The sequence below is a fragment of the Ambystoma mexicanum genome, chromosome 12 (assembly GCF_040938575.1).
Source record: "Ambystoma mexicanum isolate Mex_15411 chromosome 12, UKY_AmexF1_1, whole genome shotgun sequence".
NCBI classification, from domain to species: domain Eukaryota; kingdom Metazoa; phylum Chordata; class Amphibia; order Caudata; family Ambystomatidae; genus Ambystoma; species Ambystoma mexicanum.
In genome coordinates, this window is record NC_090936.1 from 576825640 (window position 1) to 576846545 (window position 20906).

Sequence of the window (20906 nt, forward strand, 5' to 3'; positions counted from 1 at the left end):
GTCAGTGTTACTGTCTCATCAGCAGCTTATATAGCAAAACTAATCAATGTAGCAAGACAATTCCTCACCACAGATATCTGCATCATAAGGGCGAGGTTAGATTAATGAAACGTCCTTTTTGCGGGCACATCCAAAAAGAACTTAAATAAACTGCAAGTAATACAAAATACTGCCCTTAGAGCAGCAATGAACATCCCAAAAAAGGACCACATCACAGCCGCCAGAAAAAAGGTCTCACTGGCTCCCGATTAAAGAAAGGATTATCTTCAAGACTCTCTCTATTACCCACGAATGTTTGATCAAGACCTCCCCCCAGTACCCGTGCCAAAAAAAATTGAAAGAACACAATCCAACAGACCAATAAGATCTCTCCATGCCCACAAACTATCCATACCAAGAGTGAAATGAGCCCAAGGAGGGGGGTAAGCTTCACAGCAGTCGCAGTTAACCACTGGAACTCCCTCCCAGCAGAACTAAGAGCAGAGATCTCATACTGGGCTTTCCAAAAAACCCTAAAAACCTTTCTCTTTGCCTAACTACTTCCCTGCTTGCAATCTTTCTTGAACTAACTGAACTTCTTTCTCCTATCAGAATGTCTTCTTCCAATGGATTACTGATATGCCCCCTGTTATGAACCAAGCTTGAGTATAAATGTAACTGGTCTGCAGCAATGCCCTGGTGCCTGAGGGTTTAGGCGCTCTACAAATGAAATAATAAAATAAATATCTGAGTGCAAGGCACCGGCACACCATGGAGCAGCATGTTTTACTGGGCGTGGTTGATAAAGCAAGCATGATAAGTGTTATTATGTAGCTAGACTGGCATTGGAATGCAGCCAGTCTAGCCATTTCTTATTGTGATATATCATTTTATTTTGGTCAGCTTTGATAAAGCAAGCATGATCAGTGGTATTATTCTTTCCGGTGTTCTTTGGTTAGTAAGTGCTTCCATTTTAGGTGAGCAGTTGTTGCAATAACTCCATACCTGGGTTGCATTTGAGCATCAAGTATTCACCTAACAGGAGATCTTTCTATTTTTCTTTGGTTAGTAAGTGCTTCCATGTTAGGTGAGCAATTGTTGCAAAAACTCCATGACATTTTGTTTTGGGCATCTTTGATAAAGCAAGCAGGATCAGTGATATTATTCTTACTGTGGCATGACATTTTAGATTGGGCATCTTTGATAAAAGCAAGCATAAGTGTTATTATGTAGCTAGACTGGCATTTTATATGCAGCCAGTCTAGTAATTTCTTATTGTGGTAGGACATTTTGTATTGGGTATCTTTGGTAAAGCAAGCACTATAAGTGTTATTATGAAACAAGCTGGTACTTTTATTCAACCAGTCTAGCCATTTCTTATTGTGGTATGACATTTTGTATTGGGCATCTTTGAAAAAGCAAGCATAATTAGTGTTATTTTATAGCTCGACTGCCATTCTAGTGCAGCCAGTTTGGACATGTTTTCATACTTTGGCATGTATTTTTAATGGTAAAGCCAACTGGAGTATGTTCTTATGCGGGGATACTGCCATATATAGGCAGAACAAACATGGACTTGTTTTCTTATCACATCATTACTGGCATTATGCGCAAAGCAAACATGAGTATGTTCTTATAAGGGAATGCTAGGGTATAATGGTGCAGTCAGCATGGAAATGTATGGGCACAGCCAGTGTGGAATTGTTTTATACTGGCACATATTGTGCAAAAAGGCATAATGAAAATGTGTTAGAGAAATGCTCCTGTGCACTGTTGGTGACTTGCATCTATTGGATTTTTTTCATGTGTTACTCTACAAACCCCAATTGCAAACTGTTTGGCTTTTTACCATACTTTCCTAAAAAAGTGTGCTCTTAAGTGCACCATTATTTTAGAAAAATTATCCGGGGGGAGGCGGGGACCCCATGAACCACCCTTTATTGGTGCAGGCTGTGGCATATCTAAGACGTATACTTACACCCCTCCCGTTAAAAAATTCAGCAGCCGCCACTGAATATGTGCAATGACATGTAAAAACATGAATGTGCAGGTATCCCAGGACACGTTTTTAGCCTGCTCTCCTCTGTAATCACAGACTAGGTTCTGCAGTAATACGGGTTGAACTCGACAAACCACACAATCATGTGCACAAGAAGACGTGTCCGAGAGCCTTCGGCTAGAATGCACGCGTTTTTCAAAAGCACTGCGGCTCCTTCAGTCCCAGTCCCATCTGGAGCACCTAATTAACCAACCTGTACTAGGTTTGAGGCTTGCTCGTAGTCTACCTTATCACTCATGGTGCAGAACCTCATGAGAATTTTCTGGGACATAGTTTGAAGGAATAAGGCCAGGCTGAGTACTTGTCGCAGGCAGGAGGCACTTTAACCTGCTTCTGGTGTACGACTGACAGGATGAGTGATGATGCTGAGGCGGTCTCGCGCATGCGCATATGACGCACCGCGTAGCCCGGGGCTCATAAACTGCATGAGGGCACAACAGAACCTTGGTACTCTCTACACTAGAGGAGAGGGCGAATGGGGTCACGCATCAATTGATCGTATGCCCCCATAAGACACCTCGCCCCAATTAGCTGCCGACACGTTTGCAGTGTGTCTTAAACAAGAAAGCGAAAACACATCACACATCTGCCGTGAAGCTGAGCGTTGCACGCCTCTGCCATTTAAACACTTAAGATGAGACCGTGTCACTGGCATTTCTGGAACTTAATTGTTTTGTTAACTTAGTCCATTGCCTCTTTTGAAATATTGAAGATGAGCCTATTCGACGCAGTTCGTCCTCTTCTAATGACATGTCTATTTATTAATAAAGCGCAGACGCCCGCAATAGAAATGACGCACTTTTTTTTTGCCTCACCTGCAAGGAACTTCTCTATCGAGAACACAGTAGAATCCATGCTCATTATGGGATCGCATTGGTAATTTGCATAGATGCGTTCCCCCTTGTGCTGCCCCCCCTCTCCTCCTTCCCGTCGATTTATACTAGATCTGGCCGGCACGTTCGGCGACGGTTTTTCATAAAATGACAGGGTTATGTCTCGCAGGAAGTACGCACTTTGAATGTCAGCTTTACTCGCCGCAGAACGCTAAGGGAGACTCGCTGACTGAAGGGAGTGCTCAGGGGCAATTCATTTTACCCCGCCGTGCCCTATTTTCCCGACACGTCAAAACTAGGAGAATGTAGCCGCAATTCAGCTGATGAGGCACGTTTATTATTTATTTGTTTAACTCGTTTGTGAATGGTTTAATATACTTTGACGATAGCTCACAGGATGGTAAACGCTCGGTGCAGACATGTGGGCAACCGACTCGTCACTGCTTGAATCCCTAGGCGGGGCTGGCTCTCTCCTTCATCCTTCCGACGTCGATGCATTGCTTACCAATACATTGGGCAGTTATTGCAGCGCTTAGAAGCAGCATGAAGTGTTGTGTACACAAGGGGGTGGGGGTTGATCTCTAATGTTTGCACAGATCGCGGTTTGAACAGTTTCTTGGTGTTGCCAAGAGTCGGGGCAAAAGAGGAGAGAGGGCAGACACAAGTTGGCATCACCTTCCTGCCAGATGTGGAGATGGCAGCAGCCCCCTGTTGGAGTGGGCCAAAGCAGGGAACTATTGATTCCAGCTATGGCAGGGTTGACCTGAAACGGCCACCTAAGTACTCCATAACAATTCCCTAAACCAAACACATGTTCTTGCTTTTAATGTCGTGGACTGCTCTGGTTCCGTTACAGTGCTCATCATACCTAATCGACTTTCTCATCGATCGTCCTTGCAGGGATGGCTCCTTGGTTAACTGACACTCATTAGGGTCCCCCTGCCCTCGCTGAGCCACAGGTGGGCGAGGCCTCGCGCTCAGGGAGGCACGGAGCTGTCTCTGTCGGGGGTTCCCCGTTGCCATTTCTCCATCGCCTTTCATCCCTCTCGTCGCCTGGTGCTTACCCTGGTTGCCAGGAGACGTGGAGGCGGTTGCTAAGAGACAGCCGCGAAACGTCAGACTCCGGCCTTCAAGGAAAAGAGAGGGTAGGACGTGAGGGAGAAAGGAGGGCGGCGGGGAAAGGCGGGGTGGGAGGGAGCAGGCACCTGTACCTCCGATAGACAAAGGCAGAGTCCGAGAGCCTGCTCCCAAAAGCGGTAGGGAGTTAGGGGAAGGGCACACGGGGGTGGGCAGGGAATGTAGAGGGAGAGACACAGTCGGGGTTAGAAGGCATCGCTGGCAGCTTCTCCCACAAGGCTCAGGAAGCGACACCACCCTGATGTGAGGGCATCGGACAGCGGCTTGTGGTGAGTAAGGAGACTCTTTGTCGTCGCTGTAAGGTTGGGGGCGTAATAGTAAGGAGAAGCAAGAAGACGTGAGCCCCAGGTAAAAAGGGAACAGGGGCAGGGGATGGGGTTAGAAAGTCCGCTCCGCTCGTTCAGTTGGTTTTAAATGTAAGGGCGGAATATGGCGCATTCTCCAGTTGCTCACAACTCTTAGGGGGAGGGGGGCCTTATATGAAGATAATGGCCCCGGGGCCGCTATATATATTCCAATATGACCCCAGCACTACGGCAGGGCATTAACATGATTGAATTCCTCGTGGTCTAAGCGTACAGCCAGAGAGATGGCAGGACACGTTGCATCTTTGCTGCAGAATGAAGCCTCCCGTAGCAACTCAGAAGCGGGGCTGTCAACTTTTAAATTTCGCTGCTGGCAGGGAGATGGGCGACACGCTTCATGGGCGACCCACACCCAGGCGTGGTCGCGATGTAACGGGAAGTCACGTCGCAGGTACATATCCGTGGGCTGCACGATTTTTTTTTTTATGACACTCCGCTTTCCACCAAAAGTAAGTTGAGGAAATAAGGGCTCCAGGCAGCAGTGATGAAGAAACAGTAATTTATTTCATTACAGCGACAGCGGCCTATGAGAGCCAAATGCCAACATGGCGCTCTCCCTGCAGTCTCCACTGTAACTCCTCCACATTCTTTTCAATAACATTCTTAGAACTTAATGAGCTCATAGTGCAGCTCAATGTTAAACTAGGATCTGGTAATACATTTTTATGAACTTGTTTTAACTTACACTTACATCATAACATAAGTGATGGGTGGATCCTTTAAAAAATAATCATAACTACTGACATTGCTCTGGGCAACCTTCTACACCATAACTATTGTACCTCCATTACAGAAGGGGACCGGCCAAAAACTTCAAAACCAGCCCTGGTCCTGCCAACCAGTGGGAGCAGACAAGTCAGAACTGCGACGCCATGCCCCCTCCCCCCTCATCCCCCCTGCACGTGAACACACGCGACCCCAGACTTATTTCAGCCTTCGGGTATCTAAATGAAGTGGTTCTGTTTGATACCCTGTGTGTAAGCAAGGCACCACCAGCGTCTGAGCTTACCGTCCTTCCAAGGGAGACAATAGTAACCAAAAAGTCTTTGAATCAGTCACAACCACTGGCATTTCTCTAGACACCCTTCCATGGCATCGTATGCAAGGACGTCTTGGTCTTGCCTTGTTGTGTGCAGTCTGGTCCGACTGTTAGACCTCAAAGCCAAAGCATGGCTGAGGTTCCTTGGGCCCCCCTGCACAGAGCATGTGGCCAAACAGTTCAGACTGGACTGCATCTATTGGATGACCAAGACTGATTTGCATATGACTGGCCCCCTTCTATAAAGCCACAGATGGGTTATAAATCATGGTATTTAAGGCTGCCCAGAGCAATGATAGTGGCGATGATTGATTCAAAGACTTGCATCACTTTTTGATTTATCGACGCCCCCCCCCATATAATTATGTTTCTCATAACCCCACCCCTTTTTATGTTCACATACCTTTAAATTGTAGTTGGTTATTTATAATGCGCTTAATACCCAGAGGTTTCTAAGCACGGACCCGGGGATCGAACCTGTGTTGCTCAGCGTCGTCTTGCTTCCAAGACAAGCACGTTGCCCCTGAGCTATCCTGCCAAGACAAGTTGACACACCCACAAAATAGTTAATTTGAATATTATTTGTAGGGCACCTCCGCTGGTTCATGTACCAGTCCTCCAGTGTGGGGAGTAGCTGGGGAGAGCGTTTGGGGAGATGGGCAGAGAGCGTGGCAAGGGGCAGGGTGCCTGGCCTCCTCCATGCAGAAGGTCAATGTGCCACCCACCACCCTACTCACAGGGCAATAGGCGTGGACCACATTACCACAGCTTCTAGGCTGGGGGCTGGTAGGAGTACATGAAATTGTTCTGGTGAACTTGTTGTAAACACAAAGCCAATGTGCCCAGAAACACCCTCTCCAACTGAACATTGAAGCCTATCATGTATGCCACGTTCTGTTAGGAGAGGAACCTGACCCGCAAGGGATTGTGCCATGAGCAACTAAGAACCTACTCAGACGGCAGCTCAAAAGGGCCATGCAGTTTGCGCCAGCCCTCATACTTAAATCATCACTATAAATCATAAGGGTGCTATCAGCTCTGTAACTCAGTGATAATTTGCCATATTCCTGTACCATTCTGTTGTTTATACTCTCCCCAAAAAAATATATCTTTGGTTCACGTCAAAATAATCCCGTTTGATAGCTGTGTTCTGTTCTTATCCAATTCAGAAAGTAGTCAAGTCTTGGAGTGGTGTTATGTGTAGTCTTATACACTAGTTGGACAGGTGTTGGCGTTAACCTCAATTTTGTTCTTAACCTCTACACGTGCTTCGTCACAGTGGCTCCAGTGGGAGGAGGTTTTTCTAATGCTCACTACTTCAACATGTCCTTCTTATTTTGGGTCAATTAATCTTGCTGCTGAGTATCCTGCCTCTCAGCAACAGCTCCTTGTGCTATGGAAGTTATCTTTTTATGGATAGTTCTCTGGGATTCAGTTGTCTTCGAGATTTGAAACACCCTTGGATCTACGATTTAAACAGGGACGTCATTTAGGGGTCGCACCTGAGGTCTCCCTTGCAACCCCTGAAAAAAAAAAAAACTATTAAACTGTGGCTCCTGGGCTGTGGCCAGCAGCATGTTGCTCTTTGTTTCTGGAGTGGCTGGTTTTCTAATAGCTATAGCTGGTAAGATGGCTCAGTGGGTTGAGCGCTCACTGCTCCAATGTGCGTGTGATTTGCAGGTTGGAGGTTCGGCTCCCAGCAAGGTCAACTCAGCCTTTCATCCTGCTGAGGTTAATAAAGAGTACCAACACAGGTTGGGTGATACTGTATGTATATTTGTTCTATATGAAGCGCTTAAGCGTAAGTGCTGCATAATAACACATCCTTGTCGTTTGGCCTTGGACGTCTGCTTGCACTCACAGTAATTTGGTAAAATCGGCCTAGACGTGCTGATATTAACGATGATTATGGTGATCCATTCTTGTATAAATGTATATCACTTGACAGTGATATTGTAACCATATTTTTCGAAGTGTACTTAGAAACAATGCTATGTGATGCCACTTCATGTTTTGTCAAGGGGTGAAAGGTCGTGTTCCATCGTTTCCTGTGATGTCACTTTGGGCTAGGGTCAAATGACATCACTTCCTGTGATGTCATCAGAGGTCAATGGTTGTTGTCACTTCCGCTACCCCAGGCATTTTGGTGAAATGACGTCCCTGGATTCAAATCTCGGGGACAACTGAATCCTGAAACCTCCTGAAGACCCACTGGAGCCACAGAGGCGAAACACGTGTTGAGGTCAGGATCCACACTGGTCTGACTATTGCATAAGCCTAAACATAATAGCAGTACAAGACTTGAATTGAATAATAACAGAACACAGCTATCAAGGATATCATTTTTTGGGTAGTATATCAACAACAGGATGGTACAAGCATATGGCAAATTATCATTGAATTAAAGAGCTCATATCATGCTTAGGATTTAGAGTGATAATTTAAATATGAGGGCTGGTACAAACTGCAGGACCCTTTTGAGCAATCAATTCAATTAAGAGTTTTGTGCAGTCACAATATTGGGACATCCTTTGCAGACAGCTACGCGCTTACAATATTTTATTCTGATTCTCCGCATGAAGGTTGACCAATGCCTGCACCTGTGATTGTAGGCCTATTGAGACGGTGTTAGAGAACCCGGGGCACGTGCCATCAGCACCACGGAGTGTTCACATCCCCCAATCCCCGGAGACAGCCATGCGCAATAACAAGCTGTCAGGGCACAACACATCAGTGCAGAAGGGTTTCTGCACCCCTTATCAGGGCTACTTATCCAAAATGTGGGACCCATGACATTATGACTGCAGGATGTCCCGCCTCTTAACTCCGCGCGGGCAGTTATACAGTAAGAGAGAAGAGAAGCCCGTCACGTTATCACTGTAGACTGTCTGCACCCCTTAATACTTGGGGGCATTTATATAGTATGAGGCAGGCTCTTGCCTAGCGCAACACCAATGCAGGGTGTACACACCAGGCACTACACAGTATGAGGGAAGCCAAAGTCCTGGAAAATCCTCACTGTAAGATGGGTACCCCCCTTAACACATCAGGGGCAATTATAGGGCATGGGGGAAGAGAAGCGTGCCACTTCTTCTCCGCAAGGGGTCTGCACCCCTTAATAAACAAAGGTAGAGAGATGCCAGGATCCAGCACATTATCACTGAAGGGGGCATGCACCCCTTATTACCCCAGGGCAGCGATACAGTATGCGAGGATCCCTCAGAGTAGAGAGCCTGTGTACCCTAATATTCTAGGGCAGTTATACTAATAGGGATGGGGACGTCAACCATGTAAGGTGCCCATACCCCCTGCACCCCGGGGCAGTAACACACTATGAGAGAAACCATTGCCTAAAATATCATCACCAAAGGGTTTCTCTTTCCTGCACCCACATTCGGCGGGGGGGGGGGCGGTTATATGGTATAAGAGAAGTGGGGCCTAGCAGCGCCTCATTACGGGGTGCACACACAATTAGCGCCCTAGAGAAGATTTTGAAGTTCACTGCCCATTATATGAAGTTAGCATTTAAATGATTTTTTCGGGAGTAAAAAAATAATTCTCATTCCCAAAGGCGGTATTTAATCATACATCATTGTGTAATCCATACGTCTTTGCACCAAGTAATTCATGCACATTTAAAAATGCATTTTTATCTTAAAGTTCCTCTTGGGGTAAGGCATTACCCTAATCAGAGCTCCTTCTTGTGGCACTGCTCTGGTGGCACACCTGATCCAAACAGGATGCTAGTTGGGGGCCGGCTTCTGTGCGTGGGTTGTTCCCTAATTCTTGTTGGGAAAATGTGCACTCCTTTTTGGGGGAGTACTTGCTTGTTTGTAAGGAGTACAAATGACTGGTACAACACTTACCCGCAGGGCACTTACACACTATGTGAAGGTCCAGTGCCTAGAAACCACCGCTTACTACTTTGTGAGCAATTATATGGTACTTTATTTATTTATTTTGTCATTTGTATAGCGCACATAACCCAGAGGCATCTAGTCGCTTTTTGCTTAAGGATTCGGTTGCAGTGGATGCGTGTAGAGAGAAGCCAGGGTATGGAACGTCTTCACAGCAGGGTGTCTGCACCCCCTTGTAACCTGGGGGTAATGATGAGCGAGTCGAGGTCTGTCACATTGTCATAGCCGGTCAAGTGGCACTGCGAGTAGAGCGCTCGCTTTGACACCCGTGCAGAGCCTGTTAACGCAGGTTCGAATCCCGGCAGGGCCAAACTCAGCCTTTCATCCTTCCGAGGTCGATAAATGAGCACCACACACCGTGGGTAATAATAAGCAGCGCTCAGATACCTGAGGGTTCGTAGCGCTATATAAAAGCCTAATTATTATTGCAGGGCACTACCACCCTTAAGTGTTGCATGGGTGAATATCCAGCATGGGGTAAGTGGTGCTGGGCAACGCTGCCAGGCACAAAGCGAGGCCTGGTAAACTGTGTCCCATAGCAGCCAGGCGGGGCAGAGGGGCAGCAGCCTAGCAAACAGGGCCATGCTCCCCCTCTCCCTTTCCACTACACAGGCGACGCACAGTCACGGCCCGGGATGACAAGAAGTAAGGGGCGAAGTTTGAAACATCACCTCGCCCTTCCTTCCCAATCAGGTTCTAAGCACCCAGGAAGCGCGGGTAGCGAGCAGGCAGTCATACAACAAAGGGGCGCACCCCCGGGTGCTTAGACCGTCGGCGCTTTGCCGGCCTGGGGGCTGGCACCACAGCCCCCACATGTACACAACAAGGATCCATGGCTTGCCCCTTGGTCCAATATAAGGAGCTGTTTTTCTCAGGAAAGACACAAACAGTTTGGGACCCTGCGCGGGGACCCAAACACAGCGAGTACACTGTGAACGCAGAGTCTCGTGCTTTTCCTGCTGCGCATCCCGCGAGGGTGAGGGATTTTCAGGGTGTCTCTGCAGGGTGGCAGCTTCCAGGAATACCCCAGGAGCAGTTCGTGCGTTTCAGAGGGCACGCCGCGTTGTCCCTGCATGGTATCAGCATTGCCCAGTAGCCCGGGGGCCTCTTTTGCATTGCAGGAGAAGTGAGTACAGCAAGTTCAAGAAGGATGACCGCAGTGCACTGAAAAGAGTACTACGGAGAAATACCGATCTGTTTCCGAAACATGTAAGGATGCACGTGAAAATCACACGTGCAATACACATTGATATTGGTAAACACAGCACACATAGTGGCCAGAGTCAGAAAGAAACCTTTTGATGGGAATTGTTCATATTCTTAACATTTTCTGACACATTTCAGAAACATTTTCAATGAAATTTCACAAGCATCTGTCACTGCTGCCAACGGGTGTAATTGTTGCAAAAAACACTGGTCGGGAAAAAGTCTAACAAATATTGTTTGGTTATTGTCAGCAGATTGCATCCCACCTTTCATTTCTGCCAGAGAGCAATGCGGTCATTGTGTGGGGACATGGTGGTGGCCAGGCTGGCTAAGGGTGATTAGGAGGAATGGGAGGGGGAGGGTCCCTCCTAAATTGGATCTAACCTATAAATGGGATGGGGGTGCCTGTTATTTATGCCTGGGGGTAAGGGGGTTGCTGTCTGGAGGCGTTGGTGGTGGCAACGGGGAGAGCATGGTGAAGGATGGTAAGGGGGCATGCCCCCCCCCCCCCAATTGGATGAAACCTAGAAACAGGATGTGCCTCCCTGTTATTTCTTCCAAAAGGAAAAGAGGGGGGTGTCTGCTGGAAGGGCTGTGGTAAGGGGACGGGAGCAGGGCGCAGGGGCCTACTAATGGGTTGAGGGATAACCTAAAAAGGTATATAATGATAAGTTATTTATACAGCGCCTTAATCCAAAGCACTTTACAGAGCACATATTTACATACAATACCACTCAACCTTTATCGACATCCAAAGGATGAGTTGGCCTTGCCGGGATTCGAACCTACGAGCTGCAGATCACGCTCAGATCATAGCAGCGAGCGCTCAACCCGCTGAGCTATCTTACTGGCTTATGGTGTAACGGGAGGAAGGGTCCGTACTATGTGTAAGTGGGGCAAGGGGCTGATGCTGACCTTTAGGCTCACTGCTGGTGGGACTGCTTTTGTACCACTTACTCGTGGTTCAAACTTATCACCTTTTGTTGCCCTCTGATCGCAAAATGAAGCAACATATCCTCAAAGTGTCCTGCTCAGATTCTGGCGCTCATTGCAGGCCGGGATTTCACTGGCAATGCGCTTTTGCATGGCAAGAACAACTGTGTTTTCTTGAGCAATATTTTTCATGGAGATTTCTCTGCAACAGTGTTTTGCCACAAAGGTATTCACGTGCCACCCTGTCACATAAACATGCATTTAAGGAAGAATATTCCACATTCCTTATAAATAAAAGCAAAGTTCTTTATCAGCCAAATTTTTTCTTGTAATGTCCAATAATTGGTACATTCCAAATTGCAAAGATAATTCCTAAATTCAAGCACTAGTTACAGTGGCATGCCTAGACTCTTTTAACTGGGGTGGGCCAAGTCGGGCTTGGATTTAGGCAGTGGTGGCTTGAAGTATGAGCTCCGGCGCACGCACGCACGCACGCACGCACGCACGCACGCACGCACGCACGCACGCACGCACGCACGCACGCGCGCGCGCACGCACGCACACACACACACACACACACACACACACACACACACACACACACACACACACACACACACACACACACACACACACACACACACACACCTCCCCCCCTTCCCCTAGTTTAGCATAATGGGGTTGCACCTAGGGTGGCCAATCAGATTCAAGGGGCAGCACGTGCTACCCAAGACCACTTCCTGAGCACACCACTGGCTAAGAGCCTCAGATAGCATATTCAAAGTATTGTATACATATCCAAAAAATAATAAGAACAATTCGCCTCGCCTGCTTCAGACAGGCCATAGACCGGAGCGCTGTGTTTCCCAATAGGAATCCCATATTTAGCTTCAGAAGGAAGTCAGCAACACTTTATGCTGCCCCTCCAGGTGGGCATATATCCTGTTAGAGACACGGCCTTGTTAGACAACGAAGGTAGTTAACGATAATCAACAGTTTACAGTCAATATGCATTAAATTAGTGCTGTAAAATTCGTTATGCAATCATTTTTAATAGTACATTTTCAGTAGAAATACACATTTGCTTAAAAAAAGCTAAGGGCCAGTCCCTTTCACTTTACATAAAACAATTATTATTCACAATTCAATTTATGTTAAAAAACACACAGATAATGTAGTTGTGACACTTTGTTATTAGAGCCCTTTAGTGGCCTCAATCTGATTGTCAGGTAATTGATTCTATTGACAGCGCTGGGAGCGATTGCTATCTTGCACTGTTTATACAACCCTACTTCAGGTAGCTTTATTCGTCAATCTAGTGCTTTATCTAGATGGAAGAACTCTACATGTTTCAGTTCTCAAAGCATTATCAAGGAACTTTCATCAGGAGTGGTGTCACTGTCTCTGGAGATATTATAGTAAAAATAACAATAATAACAGCGGTTTTCCATCAACATTAGAGCGTACTATCAATGCATATCTCTTGAGTTGGTAAATCTTGGTGTTCGTGTTTTTATGTTGAACTTAAGTGTTCTTTACTGCAGCTAGTCTTGTCAGGGTGAGTGGGTCTTTAAAAGGTATGTTCCTGTGTATATCGGGAAGTTATCCTTTTAATAGTCCGATGTTGGCTTCTGAATAAGTCTATTCGGACCTCTGTTTGAGAGGGTATCTTAATGCTTAAGATGTAAGGGAGCCTGGAGAAGTAATCTCAGTAAAATTTCTCTCGTCTGTCCTTCTGTGTTAGTGAGATCGTCATCCCCCGGCAATTTCTATTCAGGTGTGCCTTTCCATTGGTATAATGTAGCCCAAATTGGGGAGGCGAGCAGTCGTCATTTGTCTTGTTAGATTTTCATATCGTGGTGACGATAATTACTGAATCTTGTGTATTCTAGTAGATAAAGTTAGAGTGCTCCATTTGTTCACGCTTCCAAACACCGTATCGGTAAAAGTAACGTTACAGACGACTGCTCGCCTCCCCAATTTGGGCTACAAGCTCAGGGGCTACAACCAAAAGGCTATAGCTAGCCCTGTGTCCCGACAGTCCCGACATTAGCATAGCCCCGGATCTTTTCCAGACCTAGCAACACCCAAATACGTAATGAACATTTCGTTTACCAAACAATACACAGAATCGTTCAGATAATTCCCAGCTATAACCATGCAGACTTTCCGCCAGCCTCAGAGTTTAAACACATTCAGTGTGGATTTGTGTAGGTGTTTCATTGCCAGCAAATGACTGAAGGGCTTTTATGCTGCCTCATAGCCTGGTCTTTGGTCAGAGGGTGTGTAGTTGTGGGTCTTAAGAAGAATGAGTCCCCATCTTTTTCAAGTCCCTCCACCATGTCAGCCTCGTGATGGTGGCCGAGCTTCCCCCATCTGCGTGCCTCGTCTCTGGAACCTTTCCCTCTGCACTCGAAGCCCTGAGACAGATGATCCATGTAATTGCTCACAGGGATTTAAGGGGCGTGCACACCATGCAGTGCTAATTTGCTATGCATCGGACTTTCTCATACTCTTAATGTTTTGCAAAGCCATTGAACTGGACTGTGTGGAATGCTATTTGCGAGGGTGTAGTGGGCTTAGCTTTTTTGTATTACTAAAATGATGCAGGTTGATGTGTCTCTGAGAGGGAGGTCGGCTAATCAGACCCTGACGCTTAGTAATGCTGAATGCTGAAAAGCATAGCGCAAGCATGTAACTCTGCTGCGACTTTCTGCTGACACCTCTCACCAGTTGTCTTATAGTTTGATAACCTGGCAGTCCAAAGTGAGATATGCATTCCTATCAACTGGCAGATGGAGCACTCCGCTGCATCAGGCAGGATCTGCCTTTAACGATGGGCACGCCTGATCCTACATTTAATTCTATACCTGTGTGCTCACAGAACATGGCAGGTGACAAATCCAAATGTAAGCCATGTCTGGTTGTGACTTGGTGGTCTCTGGGAATCCACAATTATACTGGCCAAGGTAGTTAGGTGTCATTTTAATGTTACCTAGGTTTACAGTGACCTGCCTATCAGGACCGCTTGTGTATTTGGTGTCTGGGACTGAGTTTCACCCAAAACAGACCATTTGATCTCTGCCCCTGCAAAAGCCTTTGTCTTAACTGGCAAAGGTTTGACACTGTCGAGGAAGAATTGAACTGCCCTGAGTGTACAGGAGGAGGTCCAGGGCTGCAAAGGGCAGGCTATGCCAAGCCAAAAGAAATCACACCAGAGGCGACTTGATATTGAAAGACAAGAGAAGGGCCTGAGTTAGAATTGCCAGGAGATACGCATCAGTCCGCAAAAGGGCTGCCTTAGAGTCTCCCAGGGCTCCTAAACTTCCTGTACCCCCTTTCCCTTTTTCTACAGACAAAGCACTCTGGGTCTGACATCACCAGGCACAGGATTCTGAAAGAGTACCCGGGGTTGGACTCCTTTCAGAAGTCAATAAGGGAACCATTCTGCTGTAGAAGATTTCCCATTTAAGGGGGTGACCTCCCCCACCCCCGGTTGAATCATGTTTGGACACCTGAAGAAGAAGGATTTCGTCGCAAACTCTGCTGGAAGTACAGCTTGCTCCAAAGTCCTCTGCCATAGAGGTAAAGACACAGACCTCCAAGAAAAGGGCAAGCCTTCTCACTTAAACATCCCATATGGGGTGATCTCTTGACTGGATACGACCTACTGTAGCTGAGACCAATGGTATCCAGGACCAGCTCACTGGAGGTGAGAGAACCATGCACGTGATCGCTGGAAGTCCCTCCAGCAGGGACGTTATTTCAGCAAAATTCCAGGGGGAGCGGAAGTGACATCACATGACCCTTGACCTCTGATGACATCACAGGAAGTGATGTAATTTGGTCCCACCCCAAACGGACAACACGGAAAGCGCAGGGACATGACTTTTCACCCCTTGACAAAACAGGAAGTGGCATCACATAGCATTGTTCCTAAGTACACTACGAAAAATATGGTTCAGATATCACTATAATGTGATATACCTTTCATACAAGAATAGATCACCATATGTAGTGTTAATATCAGTGTGTAAAGGCCCACATTACCAAATTACTGTAAATGCAAGCAGATGCCCAAGGCCAAATGATAATGATGTGTTATTATATAGCATCTACGATTAAGCACTTTATATAGAACACATATACACTCAGTCTGTGTTGGTACTCATTTATCAACCTCAGAAGGATGAAAGGCTGAGTTGAGGTGTTTAAGAACAGACAAAGTCAGTGACTCGCCCCCTGAAGTGTGCCTGAAATAAACCTTTCATGAGTCTTGCAATTATTGTATAGAATTCCAGAAAGACAAATTATTTGTTATTCCTATTCATTCTTATTTAGGGTCACTGCTCAAAGTGTCACACTTGTGGAACCCCCTGTTTCTTTTAAGAATCTGTACAAAAAAAATCAGCCACTGCAGAAACAAATAACCACATGGCGCTGGCCACAGCCCTGGAGCGACCACAGGGGTTGCAGCCACCCCCAAATGATGTTCCTGCCCCCCAGTGACCCCTGTCTCTCCCTGCATCACTGAACTGCTTTGACACCGGCATGGTCAACACCAACACCATCCAAGCTGCTGCAAGGGAATCGGCAGAGTCAGTTTCGATCTTGATGCTAGACCGCCTCATGCACCTGTATGTTTTGCTCGACACTGACACCAGAGCTCTGCATCCCCATCTTGACACTGTTAGCTTCTTTTGGCCCCAATCCCTCTTTGTGGCAGTACAATAATGCAATTATGAGCCAGATGAGCCCACTCTACAAGTCTTTGTTTATCCACATCTGAGTCGACTGAGTCTTTCAGCGCCACCGACACGCCCGCCGTGTCCCAGCGTCTTTGACCTGCAAGTAGTCCTTGTTGCCAAACCACACCGTATCACTGGACCCTGTCAATGCCACATCCTGACTCGACCCCGGTCCAGTGCTGAAAGCACCCAGTCTCATACTTGCTACTTGCCGAAAAGACTGAAAAACAAGAAAAAAGGTAGTGATAGTAGTTATGTCACCATGGACCGCTTCAAAGGGCCTTAGTGACATTTAAAACCCAATTTCTTACCCTTATAAAGTCATTCCTTGAACTGGAACATTAGCTGCAGGACCTATTTACCTAGCTACCCCTGTCTTCAGACCCAGAGTGCCCCCTTTCATCGCAGAGTCTGCATATTATGTGTCTTCTTTTAGAGGGGTGGGCTATAGTGCTTTTGATTAGTGTGCGTGTATTTTTGCTTTAATTAAAGTATCCTATTTTTATTGAAACTTGGATGGACATTCTTTTATCTGGGTACCTCAGTGCTATTGCTGTTTGGCATGCTTCTGTGCTAGCTCGCACCCCTCCTGAACATGATAGCCTGCCCCCAGCCAGGTTTCCACAGCAGGGGAAGGCGGTACACCCATCGGGCTGTGTCTGTCAGTGGAGGAACTTTCCTGAAAATGTTGGCGGGAGGATTATGATTGTGCTCACTAAAGGTTTACTAGTAGTGTGGGACTGAGTAGGAGTTTTATTGTGTCCTCCTCCCTCTAGTCCTGCAGAAAACAGTAATTTCATCACATTGACTTTCCCCTTTTCATTGCCAGCCTTTTAATCTCACCTTGTCTTCTAGCACTCAGGTGCCACCTTGATGGTGTTTAGTTGCACTTTACAAAATGTCTAAATAAATACATTTCACTGCTTCAATATAGACATTTCAAATTCTTCCAGTGGAAATGTGTCAGATAGATACATTTCCGACAAAAAGTAAATTTGCTGGATTGGTTTGCAGCAAAGTGACTGGAAAACACGAATAAAGGGCCTCAGCTGGTTTGCCAAGGTCAGTTCATTGTTTCTTCAGAAAAAGATTAAAAAACATATAAACAGGGAATAATGCAGAGATGATACTGCCACCAAGCGGACTCTTTATAATTTGCCTGCAAACTTTCAAGCCCACATGGGTCCCTCCCTGCGGCAGAGCTACCGACGGCCTGAGGAAGAGACACATCCGGTCTTGAAAACTAGCAAGCAATCAATTGGAGACAGCGTAATCATAGGTGAGTCCAGGGAGTATCCTGGGGAGGCGCGTGCTACCCCTGTAATCTGATTGTCCACCCTAGGCGCCAGCCCATTATCCTAAACTTTGATTATTATCACAGGAATGTAAGACGCTGTGATGTTGGTAATAACACTTTCAAAACAGTAATGTAAGATACCAATAATAGTAATTAAAGTACCTATGGGTAGTGGAGACAAATAGTAAATTAATGCTATTCAGACGTGTGTGTGTGCGTGTGTGTGTGCGCGCGCGCGCGCTCGTACTTCATGCAACCCTTCCATAAGTCAGTGACTCACTTGGGCCACCCCAGTCAAAAGAGTCGGGTCATGCCACTGAGCCTAATTGTTAATGTTAATGGTATTTGTACCACACACCATCACCACCGGAGTGGTCCCCAGGCACTCTGCTGGATCTGAAAAGAGGGTGTGAAAGAAAGAGGGGAGTCGGTGGAGTTAGTAGGGTGTAGTGGGACTAGGAAAGTGAGAGTTGTGATGTTCTGTTGGCAACTTCAATTCAGTTTGCACCGTTCGCTGAGCTTAAGTGCGGTTTTCGGGTCGGTGCGAATTCCCATGTGCTGTTGTGCTGGGTTATGTGTTGTTAGTCTGTTGTTGCAATGTGGTGAAGTACGTGCGGATTGCTGTGCAGAGTAGTGGTTGTGTGAGTTTCTGTATCAGAAGTTTATGCAGAAAGTTGAGGTTTTAGTATTGGGTTAGCAGGATTTTTCCCTTTTTTTGGCTAGCTTAACATAGATACAAGATATGGCTAAGGGGCACAATCTACCTATATGCAAGATATGGCGAGCTTAACACAGTCTATCTAGATGCAAGATATTGTTAGCTTAACACAGTCTATCTAGATGCAATATATTGTTAGCTTAACACAGTCTATCTAGATGCAAGATATTGTTAGCTTAACACAGTCTATCTAGATGCAAGATATGGCTAAGGGGCACAATCTACCTATCTGCAAGATATGGCTATGGGGCACTATGTAGATACAGCGAGACACAACAATTTGATAATAGGCTAATGTACATGGGTTGGACAGTTTAATGGGGAGCAGTAATTGCTGGTCCCCCCTGTCAAGACAGCACCTACCTTGTCAGTCGCTGCTGGTTGACGGATGCAGGCGCCACAGGCTAACATGGGACAACACGGTCTGGAGCTGTCTCTGCAGGTGCCATCCTTTGCCTCAGCCCCTTCACCGCAGGGGCTGCAATGGGCAGTGGGCTGCCCTAGCACGATGAATGTTATGAGGCTCTGGATCAATCAAGATTGGGGGAGGGATTACACCTTGGCAACCACCGAACGGCTCGGGTACAGGGAAGGAGGGGAGGCAGGACGAGGCAAGTGTCCTGCACAGAAGACCGCAGGAAGGGGCAGGGGCTCTACAGCACCACTCACCTGCACCTGGAAGCTAAAATGGCAAGGTGAGGGGCTACAAGACAGGGGTCTAACCCTCGGTATTGGTGGAAGTTTGAGCAGCCAATCAGGGCTTTGGGAAGGGATGGGAGGTGGAAAAGGGAGTTCAGGATAGGGGGGGTTCGGGGCAAGCGTCCTGCACAGAAGACCACATGGAAGGGTCTGGGGGCTCTACAGCACCACTCACTTGCACCTGGAAGCTAAAATGGTGAGGTCAGGGGCTACAACACGGGTGGTCTAACCCTCGATGTTGGTGGAAGTTCGAGCAGCCAATCAGGGCTTGGGGGAGGGATGGTAGGTGGAAAAGGGTTTGGAAATGGAAATTGGGCTCGGGAGAGGGGCAGGAGGGGGAAAAACGTCCATCACAGAAGACCACAAGGAAGGGGCTGGAGGGTCTACAGCACCACTTACCTGCACCTGGAAGAAGGATGCAAACAGCAGAAAAGAACAGAAAAAAGATGGAAAGGGGAAGGTGAGAGGTTGCATATGAGAGCGAGGTATGGCAGAGGTCGTAGAAAAAGGAAAGGCAGAAGAATGATGCAAACAGCAGAAAAGAACAGAACAAAAAGCTGTAAAAAAGGGAAATCAGTGAGCTCACAGTGCGGGAAGGGGGACACTCACCTCGCAGGGACCCGGACGCAAGATGGAGTGGAGCAGTCCTGGTCTCGGAAGGTGGTCCTGCCTTCCTCTGGAGGAAAGGCCAATCAGGGGTAGGGATGGTGGGGCGAGCGGGAAAATGAGCAGGGGACAGGTCGCACAGGAAAGCCAGGTACGGCAGAGGCAGTAGAAAAAGGAAAGGCAGAAGAAGTATGCAAACAGCAGAAAAGAACAGAACAAAAAGAAAGAAAGAGGGCAGGGGAGAGGTTGCATATGAGAGCGAGGTATGGCAGAGGTCGTAGAAAAAGGAAAGGCAGAAGAATGATGCAAACAGCAGAAAAGAACAGAACAAAAAGCTGTAAAAAAGGGAAAGCATGGAGTGCACAGTGCAGGAAGGTTTAAAAAAACCCAGAAGAACCTGCACTCTTCGTTTGGCTAACACGGTATGTGTTTATTGGAATAGCATCCCTCCTCACGTATCAGGTGGGCCCGTCTATTCTATGCATCAAATAGGAACTCAGAACCAGAGGCGTTGCTAGGAGGGGGCACAGGGGGCAGTAGCCCGTGTCTTTTGGATATAGCCCCGGATAGAAGATCAGGGGCTAGAACCAAAAGGCTAGCCAGCCCCGAGTCCCGACAGTCCCGACATTTGCTTTGCCCCGGATCGTTTCCAGACCTAGCAACACCCCTGCTTAGAACACATCTCTTTGGCCCCCAGTTGAGAGCCAACATCTCCCTAGATACTCTGGGTGCCTGAAGCAAAGCTGCCCCCCCATGATCTTGGATTGCACCCACCTTCTAAGTATGCACATAATCTTGAATCAAACTACCGCCTTGTATCGCGCTCTGCTGCTATCGTACTTGGTTTGTGTTTCATAAATAACCAAACATACAAAGTGCATGCAATTTGCATCTTCTCGTATGAGCTAAATAGGTAGATAACTAGAAAAAGAGCTGCTCACTCTTCTGATTCATTATTTTTTTCATTTCGGGCACACTTTTGCACACTTCTGTGTTTCGGTGGATTGATGCCCCTCCCCCGCCACTAGCGCCCTTTTCTGAGCGGCACTCAGTTTATGAAATGGGCCATAACGCCAAAGTAAACTTAGAAAGTTACTCTGTTAACCAGACTCCAGATCCATGTTTCCACCTGATATCCGCCTGCTGCCCTCTATTAACAGGAAAAGCTGCACTGCATATCGGGAAGGTTAGCCAAAGCGGGATTATGCAGATTAACTCACAGAAAAACCCAGCCTGAGTCTCAGAGGAGGTGCTCGGCAAAGTTTAACCACTACACCCCCTTGCCTTCTGTTACTGACACCATTCACTTTTCTGCACAGTCTATTTTTGACTATGCCGCTCATGGCTCTGGCTTGACAGTCACAGAATTA

General features: G+C 47.0%; 1 protein-coding gene across 1 annotated transcript in view; it reads left to right on the plus strand.

The window, feature by feature from the left end:
• Positions 1-4076: 4076 nt before the first annotated feature.
• The window catches only part of LRRC55 (leucine rich repeat containing 55), a 93622-nt gene continuing 76792 nt past the window's right edge, over positions 4077-20906 (plus strand). Inside the window, exon 1 of the mRNA XM_069628910.1 lies at positions 4077-4277. The gene's annotated coding sequence lies outside the window, so the exon portion shown is untranslated. The remainder of the gene's footprint in view (positions 4278-20906) is intronic.